This window comes from Cebidichthys violaceus, unplaced genomic scaffold, assembly GCF_023349555.1.
Source record: "Cebidichthys violaceus isolate CVI_PGR_0920_01 unplaced genomic scaffold, fCebVio1.0.p SCAF_108, whole genome shotgun sequence".
Taxonomy (NCBI): Eukaryota; Metazoa; Chordata; class Actinopteri; order Perciformes; family Stichaeidae; genus Cebidichthys; species Cebidichthys violaceus.
Window position 1 is genome coordinate 284298 of NW_027176272.1, and position 12307 is coordinate 296604.

Below are 12307 nucleotides of genomic sequence, written 5' to 3' on the forward strand. Positions count from 1 at the left end.
CAGAGTTGTAGAAATAACGGGAAAACTCAAGAGAGCCATGACATTATGTTCTTTACAAGTGTATGTAAACTTTTGACCACAACTGTATAAATCTATCCAATTGAGTTAAAGCTAATAGGTCTTTTTTTCTCCAGGTGCATCAACAATCTTTGACTGAAATTTATCAACAGGTATGTATCATACTTTTATGCAATACACAATATGCTGTGATACCACATTTCACACACAGTAGATGTTGTGTAAACAGTTTGTTCTGCAATACAAAATGTGATTATTACAACTTATTGTATCAACTTTTGCTGGTTAAAAAGCTGCTTTTCTAGTTTTGATTGTCAGTGATGTTCAAAATAAGTAGTTCCAACCTAGATTTGAAATTAAAGCAGCAGAAAATATACAAGTACTGATCACAAATGTCTCATAAACATGCAATTAAGTTATGACAGTCATCATTTTCCACACCCTAGTTACTATGTGAATTTTATCACATTGACACTAATTAATACGGTTGTTGTGAATATACTTTAGATGTCACACAAAAACGCTATAAACTCCATTTCAATGCATTAAGTTTGAGGGGTCAGATGCCAAAACCGAGATCTCCCCCCGGACTGTTGGAAGGCGGGGGCGGACGACTTCGGAGTTGATGGAGAATGGTTATCGAGAGCCGCGGGTAACGTGGATGGCTACACGCAGCCGAGGTTGCTGGCAACGAAGCGTGGTGAGAGAAGGAGGGAACTACGGGACTTCGGGACAAGGCTGGTCGTCCGGAAGGGTTGAAAACGAGCCTTTGAGCAAAGGTAAGCGGTTTTAAGATTTTGCTTGTCTGTAGTACGTCATATTGGAGCTGAGTTGAAGTTTGGTTGTTGTCTGTCATGCATCGTGTTGAAGCTGAAATCAGAGAGCGTTTGCACTCTAAAGAAAAAAAAAAAAAAGTTGAGAACTTTTAAAAAGTTAAGCAACCAGCTGCAATGCTTTTTTGAGTATACTCAACTAATGGCTTATGCGTTGTGTCAACTTAGGATAAAAAGTTCACTCAAAGTGCTATCTTAAATTTGTCAAACTTAACATTACTATTTAGACCTACTTATGTACTTAAGTTAAGAACACTTGAAATTTAAAATTGGAGAAACTTGAAATTGTGTGTTCTTATAGATTGAAAACATACTTCAACAGCACTGCACATTTTATGTTGAGTGAACCTTACTTTAAACTTAAAATGTTTCGTTACTAAATTTCACTAAATTTCATTAGTTGAGTATACTCAAAAAAGCATTGCAGCTGGTTGCTTAACTTTTTTAAGTTTTCTCAACTTTCTCACTTTTCTTTTTTTACAGCCTTCATTTTTAATTAAAAATGTACACCATAAAGAAAACAAAAATATCTTAAAACACAAAATGTTTAATAACAATAAGTAAACATTTGCTTGCAAAACAACATTAATGTCTTTCAATTTCAACACTTGAATAGTAGACAGCAGAGGGTCAACATCCTTAAAATCTTCATTTCACGCCATTTTAAACCCAAAGACACAACAAATAATAAACTTGTTTAACATCTAATACTTAAGGATGTTGACCAATTTGGTCAACTCACACCATCGGCATTTGGTCAAGTTGGCGACATTTCAGTCCCTCATGAAAATCCAGCCAAGACCATATGGGGGGGGTTTAGATATGGAAGGCTACTTCAGCAAACTGTCCTTTAAGGACTGAACCCGGGCAGAGCACTGGGTACCAAGGTTCCTGAACACCTTTTGAATTACTTCAAAAATGTGTACCTTATGTCCTTCGGATAGTCCAGGTTAAGAGCCTAGATGAGCCCAAACAAAAGGGCAAATGCGGTTGGGAAGTCGCATACATCATCCAGGACAATCCGTTCCTCAATAACCAGGGCGATGCTTATTATTGTTGGACTGAGTATTCCAAGTTCAACTCCCTTGAAACAAAATTCCTCCGGGTCTGCATTCTACTGAAAAACAAGCATACAGAGACTATAATAAATATTCACCCCCTCTTTAAAGTTTCCTCTCCATTCTGTAACAATACAATTGAAAAGTCAAAATACATTTTTGGCCGGTAAATTTTCTGCAGATTTTAAAAACTAAAATATACCACTTTCATACCGTATTCACCCCCTACACATTTGTATTATAGTATTTGAATATATAAATATTCATACTCTGAATGTCTTGTCAAAATTAAATAAATAAATAGAGCAAAATACAGGGAAACATTTGCTCTCACTGTACAAGCTCCCTTTAATTCAATAAGTGACAAAATACTGAAGGAACTGGAGCAAATCTGCCATTAAACAATGGACAAAGTCACTCCAAATCTGCCAGATTCTTACTCTAAAGACTTGTAGTGGCAAAGGGTGCTAATGGTGTGTAGGGGCTTTTTATTTTTATTTTCTCAAAAAGATTATCTCACCAAAAAGGTATTTTGACTTTAAAATGTACTGACAGAGAATGACTTTACAATTAAAAATACTGAGAAAATATGTATATGCATCATTTTTAAGTCAGACAAATCTTCAACAGGTCTAAATACTTTCTGAATGCACTGTATATGAGGTCTCAAAACCCATGACCAATTTGGGCTTGGAATTATAAATGTTACCAGTAAATTTGAAGGAGAATTGCTGTTACAAAATGCATGTGATGCAGGCACCACACTCAAATGTAACCTTGATGCTACAGTAATATTGCCAGTATTGGCGATGTCACATGAAATTATATGTTAAAAACTGTAAAGTCACACTTATTAAACTATTTAGGTGGATTAGCAAAGTAACAGTGAAGTAGAAATGAGGGTTTGATGAAAGTTTGCATTAGTGTTTTCTTGCTCAATGTGCAACCTTAATGACATTGACACATTAGTCTTACCAGATATTTCTTCAGAAAGCCATCCGGGTTCTCCCTCACAAAGAAAGGTAGACCTCGTAGAACTGTAGACTTTCTGTGGGCAAGCACATCAGTTGTCTGAAAAATATAAAATGAAGATTAAAAATGTATTTATTTATAATAATTATAATTCCAAAAATTCAATGCAAACTATAAAAGACAAAAGGCATTATTCAAATAAATTTGGCAAAATGGTTCCAGCATGGTAGCATGCAGTTCAGGTCGGCTGTATTCACCAACTAAATGAACCCATATTATACCACTGTATATATGGGCACCATGTTTTTGGACATAGCTTAAGTGTGAAAACACAATAACGCTCTCTTGCCTTTCATCTCCGAAATCACCAGTTTCAAATGTCAATTAAGTCAAACAATACAATACACCTGTGAACATTAACGTGTATTCATATTTATTTTGTTAGACAAACTCTGAAATATTAAGAGTGATCTGATGGTAAATGCTCTGCTCCAATGTTATGGTTTGCATAGTTGAGAGGAAACCCATTCGGTGTGCAATCTTATAACTATTTGATGCTTGCTTGACCGCAGTATATTTTAAATCTAGATTTAAATTTTTACACATCCTTCAACCAGAAATATGATTGATTGAATTTAATTTATTGCCAAGCTCCAAAAACATAGTGTAGAACAGGGACCGTGAAACGAGCACATCAACTGGGACTGATGTTTTGTGGCCCCAATACAACGTGATAAAACGGCATATAGGCCTTTATAATTGATATCTTGAAAATGCCTCTCGTCTGTCCCCCAGTTTTTGGTCCCAGTTCAAATCTAATTGAGGACCCCTGCTATACCACATGCACTTCCTACTTATTGATTACCTGTTCATCAGAGTTGTCTAGAAGGATCCTCATGTCCTTTCCAAGTGTTCCGCTGCGTGATCTGTACAGCTTAGTAAGCTGCGATGAGTGTGCATCCAATGATGACAGGAAGGTCTTCTTCAGGTCCACTCGAGTAATTCTGTAGAACTCTGCACAAAACAGTTTGCATGTAAAGAAACTGATGCAAGTTCATGTTCAATTGTATAATCGTCCAAAGGCATTAGGTACGTGCTGCTTTCTATTTCAGAACAACCAACAGTAGGCTGTGGATCATTGTCCTCTGCAGGCAATTCTTCATCTGCTTCTGGTAGATCAGTTGGAGTTGTTGGGGAATTTACAGAATATCTAAATTCATTAACACTGTAAGATTTGTACTTCCGACTTACATGACTACTGAAGGACATTACTTGTAAATTCACAGTTTTTGAATGGACAACAAACAGTCACATGCTGCTTCAAATGAGCCATGAGATGGCCTATGTATTTTGCTGGCGCACAGAGGTCCTTAAAGTCACACAATTCACAACAAAATGTGACCTGCACTTTAGGTTTACCAGACTGTTTATGTACTCTTGAAAGGTGGGATTTTAACGCACCAGTTGTCTTGAAAGATCAGGTGCAGTCTGTATACAGGCACGGGAGTGACCAGAATCATCCCTGGTAAGGTCGTCGTCTGTAATGCTTTAAGAGGACATCTTGACTGGGGTGGAAAAACTTGCATCCAAATCCTATGAAGCAAGGAAAGATAAGAAAATGTCAATGTGCATAATTGTCAAAAATGCATGCAAATCTAACAGCTTCACATCCCCTTATTTTCAAAGACACTCAAAGATGGGCAATAAATATTGCCACGGAGTAATGGTACAATTTTTACTAAAACAGAAAAGCAGTTTGCCATGATTTATTACCTTAAATGTACACTGAGAATTTAAAAGATTATTTCACTAACTAACTATGTTTACCTTAAACAAGTGTGTAAAGGAGCAATTTGCAAGTCATTAAAATGGTTTTATCATAATGACAAACAATACAATGAGTGATGAGTGTCACTCATTGTATTGTTGGTGTACTACTTGTATTACTCAGTGGGGGTGACCACGAAAAGCAACACAACCTTCATTCCCCTTTTTGCTGAGTATTTTAAATTAGTATTTTAAATTAGTATTGATGCATTATTTGTCTTGTATCATCAGGGAAGGAAAAGCATAAGCCAAGGAGTCTTACTAGTAACAACAAGAAATGGGGTGAACAAAAGAACGGCGTGTTGCTTTATGTCTACTTCATTAGCTGAACGGTATCTAGTGCACCGTAATGGTACACGCGTTGTTAACTTAAGAGTAAACAAGCAGGCTAAAGCCCTCGAGTTACAACGCCACCAACACTAATGAACGGCGAAGCACTTTGCAGCAACATGTTAGCTAGCTAACAAAAAACAACCAATGCAGCTAACGGCGATATAAAGTTGTGCATGTGCATTCAACGTAGCAACGTTAGCTTTAGAACAGACGTTAGCTTTAATATGTGCAAATTCATTCGACCATGCAAAACCGCAAGCCGCGGGTCGTTATCGTTAAATTACACATGACGTTATGAACACGTGAAAAGTAGGCTGGGGTCCGTCACGTTGTAAACTTATTGATGTTAAGTTTTGCATTAAAAAATAACAGGTTCGCTGACTAGCCAGTTAGCTAACGCACTCCAGAACATACACAGCCTTACCTGGTTAATTTGTAACCAGTTAACGTTAGCTAACGCACTCAAGAACACCAGACTTACCTTGTTAATTTGTGCTCGAGGTAGACGGCATTCTGCAGCAACACTAGAACTGGCGTGGACCGGCGCGGAATTGCTATCTCTAACCGAAGGCACTGGTGTTGCGTAGTGGTAGACGTACTCTGCTGCTGCTGCTGCTGCTGCCGCCGCCGCCGCCGCCGCTGGTTTTACGGTGGTTGGCGGGGTTTTTTTTCTCTCTCTCTCTCTCTCTCTCTCTCTCTCTCTCTCTCTCTCTCTCTCTCTCTCTCTCTCTCTCTCTCTCTCTCTCTCTTTATTGAACATTGTCAACAGACAGATGTTCAGCAGGTCATGAACATTCTTACATGCTTAAGATTTAGGTATAAAAAGTAAATGTCAATCAAATGAAATCTGAAAATATAAAGTATCTAAACATAATGGTATCAAAGATCAAAGTATCTTAAACAGAGGCTAAAGAAGATAATGTTTTATTTATTTTATTTTATTATTTAAAATATATATATGTATACTATATCTATCTATCTATCTATCTTAAAAGTTTCAGTGGACTGCACTCCTTATCAGTAAAGTTAACATTTTGAGTTAGTTCAACTTTTTTGAAAGGGATTTGTTGACTCAACTTTAAAAACGGTGTTAGTACAACAAATTTGAAGTTGGGTTTTTTAGAGTGTGCTCGTATGTCGTACTTCATGTTGAAGCTGAATCAGAGAGAGTTTGCTTGTCGTGTCGTACTTTGTGTTGAAGCTGAAATCAGAGAGTGTTTGCTCATATGTCTTACTTCATGTTGAAGCTGAATCAGAGAGAGTTTGCTCGTCGTGCCGTACTTCGTGTTGAAGCTGAAATCAGAGAGCGTTTGCTCATATGTCGTACTTCATGTTGAAGCTGAAATCAGAGAGCGTTTGTTCGTATGTCTTACTTCATGTCGAAGCTGAGCCAGAGAGCGTTTGCTAGTCTGGATGGTAGAGGGATGTAGGGTAGGGATGGAGTGTTGCTCATCTGTCGATGTGAAAACAGAGTCGAAGAGGAAGTGAACGGGTTCATTGTGCTTAAATACTTTGTGCACAGGAAATGAGCCGTGTTCTGGGCATGGTCCTTGTTCCTGAACTAAGTTTGTGAAACTAAATATAATCAATTTCTTCAACAGGTTATCAAAATATTGACTTATCACCAAATTAAAGAAGAACAGAACTTAAATACAATTAGTATAGTCTAAATGTTTTAGAACATTTTACCCCTCTTTATGCTATATCAAATTCTCATGAAAACATGACGAAGTGATGTCTGGCCCTCTTCCTCATCACCTCTCAGTACAGGCAGCAGAGCTGGTCACACTCACTGAGACAGCAGCTGCTTTAACCCCCCAAACCACTCCACTCCCTCCAACCGGGAGACTTTGTCCTGGTAAAAGACTTCAGGATGAGGCACTGACAAGCTAAGCGGTGGCATGGACAGTTCCAGATTCTCCTCACCACCCACACAACTGTAAGGGTGGCAGGAAGTACAACCCAAAAACAGTCACTGTAAGAAGGTGCCTGCACCTACAGACTCACCTGAATCTTTTGACAGTGATACACACCTGAGTGTGGTCACCACAGGTGGACAACGGTGCGGCCTTAGAGGCACAATGTGTTGTCTACTGTTTTTAGCATGCAAATTGTAATACCTATTCTGTTTGCCCATCTTCCCTCCACAGCTTGTACTTATCTTAGTAATGCTACACAAGAACAGTAAAAATGCTCTTTAAATGTATTAGTCTCATGAATTTTTAATGCAGATGTTTCAAGTGGACTCCTGGAGAGGTTAATTGACGCTGCGCTTAGTGAAACAAATTTCATTACATTACAGTCATTTAGCAGACGCTTTTATCCAAAGCGACTTACAATTCAGTATCTATCTATACACCGTAGGCGCAGCTACCAGTTACAAGTAGTTGATGAAGAAGAAATTGAACCATTGATAGATATAAGTGTTTAGTTAGGGAAAGGTACCCTCGGACCATTAAGTGAAATAAAGGCCTCAGCGGTAGAGATACCCATGCAAGCTTGCTACGAAGAGGGATTGTCTTTCCATAGATTTAGTAAACTCACTATAAATAGTGAGTTAGGGGGGAATTTGTGAGAAAAATATGTTAAAAGCGCTTCTAGTGATGAATATTATGTGTTACAAAATGTTTACTTGTTGAAGTTTAAACCAGAAGAGGATTTGCTGAATATATCATGTGTCTGTGAGAGAGGAGGCCTCATGTCACTAACATATAAGGTAATGCATGCAGTTGGAGCTGGGACAGAGAGGTACAGAAGCTGCCTCCCAGGAGGGGGGTAGAAGTTGGGGCATGCGTCTGACCCACAGATCAACTGGTCACAGGACAGAAGGAGCTGATCAGCTTTCAGCCGATCACTGGGCTGATCGATGTGGTGACGAAAGTGTAATATGACACTTTACAGAGACTCTTGGGAGACAAAGAACTGTGTTTCTCCGGAGATTGGCAGACCTCCTATTGACCATGGGGCAGACATACCAGTCTGTGGTGTGGCCCGGATTGGGCCTCACTTTCATGATATATATACATACATTTTGTTATTAATAGTGTGATTCGGCTTGTACCTGTTTTAGCTTCTGTTAAATATCAAATAATTTTGATTTTGACCTGGACCTGCTGATTCCTGCCCTGCTTGCTGGTGGAACAAAGACAGCAGGGGGGGCTGCTTCTTCTCCTCTGTGGCCTTCTCCTCTGTTTGAGAAACTTTTGAACATAACAACTGTAAGCAGTTAACTGCAGGAACGGCCATTCGTTTAAAAACATTTAACTTTGGTTGATAGTGCTTTATTGCCAGAAACAGTGTTAAAGTGCTAATGCGCCTTTAATTACTGACAATCAATTATTTAGCTTCACATCCCTTTTGTTGATGCAACTATCATTTTCAAAATATCTTTTGGTTTAACTAATGTTTATGTCAACACTGATTATATAGGCCTACTGATAGTCTCATTTTGTTGGCTAACGTTAGCAGGCTTGGTACATTAAAAATCATTCCTGCATTAACTGTAAAGGGAGACAAACAGCATGCTAACGTTTCGTAACCTACAGTAGATGCCGCTGCCGCCATCTTGCAGCGGGTTCTGACCCATTCAAATAGAATAAAATGTGACTTTTGTGCTGCTTTTGGATGTCATAATGAAAGAAATGTCAAAACCAAGCAGCAGGGATCAGCATTTCACAGGCGAGAAGTTGTTTTACAATATTTTACTGTGATGAACGTGTTGAATTTGATATCAAAATAAATTATCCTTATTTTAAGCTTTCATAAAGTTAAGTGACTGTCCTGAAACTAAGTTAAACTATCTTTGGCAGGTCAAGATTAAAAGATTAACATTTTTATTATAGTTACAGTAGCTTAACAAAAACCCACTAACGTTAGCTTAATTATGACTTAAATCAAGTTGCAGCGTAGTAAAGTTGGCATGTTTGTCAACTTTTCAGTAGCGCAAAAAAAATTATTATGTAAAGGTTACTATTATTTATTTAGGAGATATTAATTAACGCCAATCACAGTTTTTACAACACATGTTTACTCGATATATATTTGTTGTAAAATTCTTAAAGAAAACACACTGTTAGTTTATTATGCAAGTTCATTTAGGCCTTCACAATGCCCACAAATGTCTCTTCCTGTTTCTGATATATTTATTTGAAAATTTTCTCAGAGTAACTTTTTAAACTTATACTTTCACAAACTAGTTTTCATCGAATTAAATATTGAATATTGAATGATGTTTTTGCTGGATGTAAATAATATAACTTCTGGTTAGATTTTGTAATGTCAGGTGTAGCCTAATGTGCTAGCTGGTTTGTGTTCATTGTTCAAACATGACACATCAATATCAACCATCTTAAGTTACTCTTCTAGACAAAATTACAAAGAGTAGACAAAGAAAAAAAATGGAGACACATTTTTAAGAGGGACCAAAGTGCAACAAAATAACTAGTTCCTGGTATCAGTAGCTATTAACGCTAACACAGGCAGGTGTAGCTGTAGGGTCTCAGCTAAGCTCTACTGATTAATTTATTAAAAACTATTGATTAACTATTCTTTTCTTGATCAATTGATTATTTTTCCATGTTTGAATAGACTAAATAAGATCAGTGTACTGATAATTTTACAAGACATTATTCTGACTGTGTAGTAATGAAAGGGTTAATGCTAGAGTTTTACTCCAGTGAAATTAAACTTTTCTTTCATTGTCAACTTTACTAACTGAGCAGCTCATAAAGACTTCATGTTAAAGTAAAATTTCTCAATGACGATTACTTATTATTGATCACTTATTTGTAAACTCAAAAAAGGAGAATGTTGCATTTAATGAGTAAATGTCAAGTTTCTAAGAACATTTATGCTAAAGATTATGCTTACTGTGGCAGCATTACGTCTTTTTCAACATAACTGTATTTTAAAATGCTTCTTTTTGGTGAGAGCCATTATGTAAACGGCTCGTCACCAGAGTCTTCCACAAGCTGCTAGCTTGACAGCTGAGAGTACTAACAATCACCATGTTTGTTGTTTACGTTCATTATGTTTGCGTTCATAATGCTAATTTTGGTGAAGTGACTTTTGAGGAAGGCCTGAAGGGAGGGGCTGTCAGTGGTGGCGACTTGGTGACTTTCTTGTGAGATGTAGCAACTTTTAGAGCTAGTGTTGCTTGCCACAAAAAAACACACAAGAGACAATTTCAATTCCTCAAAGATTGTGTATTTTGATTATTGTAAATGTTCTGACAGAAATTGTACAAACTAAAAATAATTTCACAGAATACAGCTGTGCGTGATTACATAAATACACTTTCTATAAATATGAAAATTGACAGTGCATTATTTTGACATGTATGTATACCATTACCTTTGATATAACTTCCTTCAAACAAGTGTGAAAGTGATTTCCAGCATGGCTAGTTTTACTTGTTTGGCAAACAAGCTTAAGGTTGCCTGCCGCTTGCCTGCCACTGCTGTTTTTACATTACATTACGATCATTTAGCAGACGCTTTTATCCAAAGCGACTTACAATTCAGTATTAAACAAGACAGCATTAGTAACTGTCATTATGTTAAATATTGCTAAAGCTCAGTGCTAAGGGAAGCAAAAGTAATTTTATTATTAATTGTGCAATCATTTTACGACATCCCAGGGTTTCCGATTATGTTGTTTAGCTTATTATTGTAGTGATGTATCAAATAGACCTGGTGCTTAAAGTTGGCTATGTCATTTCATCCGGTCCATGATCCTGGACATTCCCACACAGAAACATGTTTAGTTAGACAGACATACTCTTTCATTAATGTGTCCACTTATTGCAAATTTGATAGTAAGTTTATCCAAAGCTGTAAAAGACTTCTACTAGAATAATCTTGGATTTTTACTGACAACAAAATCATTTTTCATACCAGTGATTGCATTCATGTATTGATGTCAAGTCAAATGGAAATCGGCACTAATGCTATTGTTGGCTAAACAGTAGCTATTAAAAGGAGCCCGGTCCATTACTTGGGCTACTGAGGTGCTGTTTTCTTCCGGATCGATCTGTCTGACGCGCTGTTCTGTCAGCCTCGATTACCTCCGTGTTCACCTTTTGATTGCAAACATAATTCACCGACACGTTCACTTGGTATGAATATTAGTTTATTCGGTCGTGCAGTGGTACACATACTCTTTTGTGTGCAGTGGAGCAAACTCACTCTTACCGCGACAGCGGTCAAAACCCTTTCCCTTTCCGGGGTCCAACATCTGATGGCAATTAATTAATTACCTAATTGCTTATAAAGGTGAGCACAGGACCCAAGAACAGCGCCACCGAGTGTACAAATAGAGGAAAGGCAATTGATGGAAACATTTGGCACCTACAGTAGCCATGACAACACTACAAGGCAGGATGCGGTGATGAGACTGATCTTATGACTTCCACTTGAAGCTGTCGTAGTAGCTGGTGCTGCTACAGCTGCAGTAGCTAAGGTCGTAGTTGCAGCTGTTGTAGGTGCTGCAGTCGTAGGTGCTGCTGTTGTAGTTGCAGCTCTTGTAGCTGCTGCAGTCGTAGGTGATGCAGTCCTAGGTGCTGCTGTTGTAAGTGCTGCAGTCGTAGGTGCGGCAGTGAAACAAATCATTAGTTTGACAAACATTTGTGCAACTTTGGACATTTTTGATCAAGTAGCACTCATTATTGCTTACATGAGACATTCACAGTGATTGAGCTGGTTTCAATGTCAAAGCCGGTGACGTTTGGAGCTGCTTCGATCAATACTTCTCTAATCTCAGTTTTATTAGGAGTAGATGTCATGTTAAAGATAAGCTCCAAATGGTTGATGACTGATCCTGGTCTGCAAAAGGAGAAACAAAAAATTGAAAAGTTTGAAAAAGTTTGATGTGTTAGATTTAAGCCACTAACCCTGAATTGTAACAATTGTAAAACTGTATCTCTCAACATAATACCTGAATCGCACCACTTCCATGGAGCGATAGGACGAACCGTATCTGTTTTTGAACACTGGATCAAGCTGAAGCAACAGAAATAAAGTTGTATTTAAATGACCAGTGTGTAGGTTTGCGGGGGATCTATCAGTATAAATGAAGTAAAACATGCATAACTATGTTTAATGAGTTTCGTCTAAAATCAGCTGACACTAAAAATCTAAGAATTTGTATTTGTTGGCTTAGAATGAGCCCTTCATGAATATATAGGGAATGGATCCTCCCCCCGGAGTTTGCCTTGTTGCACCTGAGTGTTTATACAGTAGACCAGAAAGGACAAATCAAATACTGGCT

At 37.8% G+C, this 12307-nt stretch overlaps 1 long non-coding RNA gene across 1 annotated transcript; it reads right to left on the minus strand.

Moving 5' to 3' along the window:
• Positions 1-1428: 1428 nt before the first annotated feature.
• LOC137889133 (uncharacterized) lies at positions 1429-5660 on the minus strand. Its single transcript, XR_011105203.1, has 5 exons — positions 5523-5660; positions 4343-4474; positions 3747-3895; positions 2885-2980; positions 1429-1968 (listed from the first exon to the last, which is right to left on the minus strand). It is a non-coding gene; the product is annotated as an uncharacterized lncRNA (long non-coding RNA).
• Between the last annotated feature and the right edge of the window lie 6647 nt (positions 5661-12307).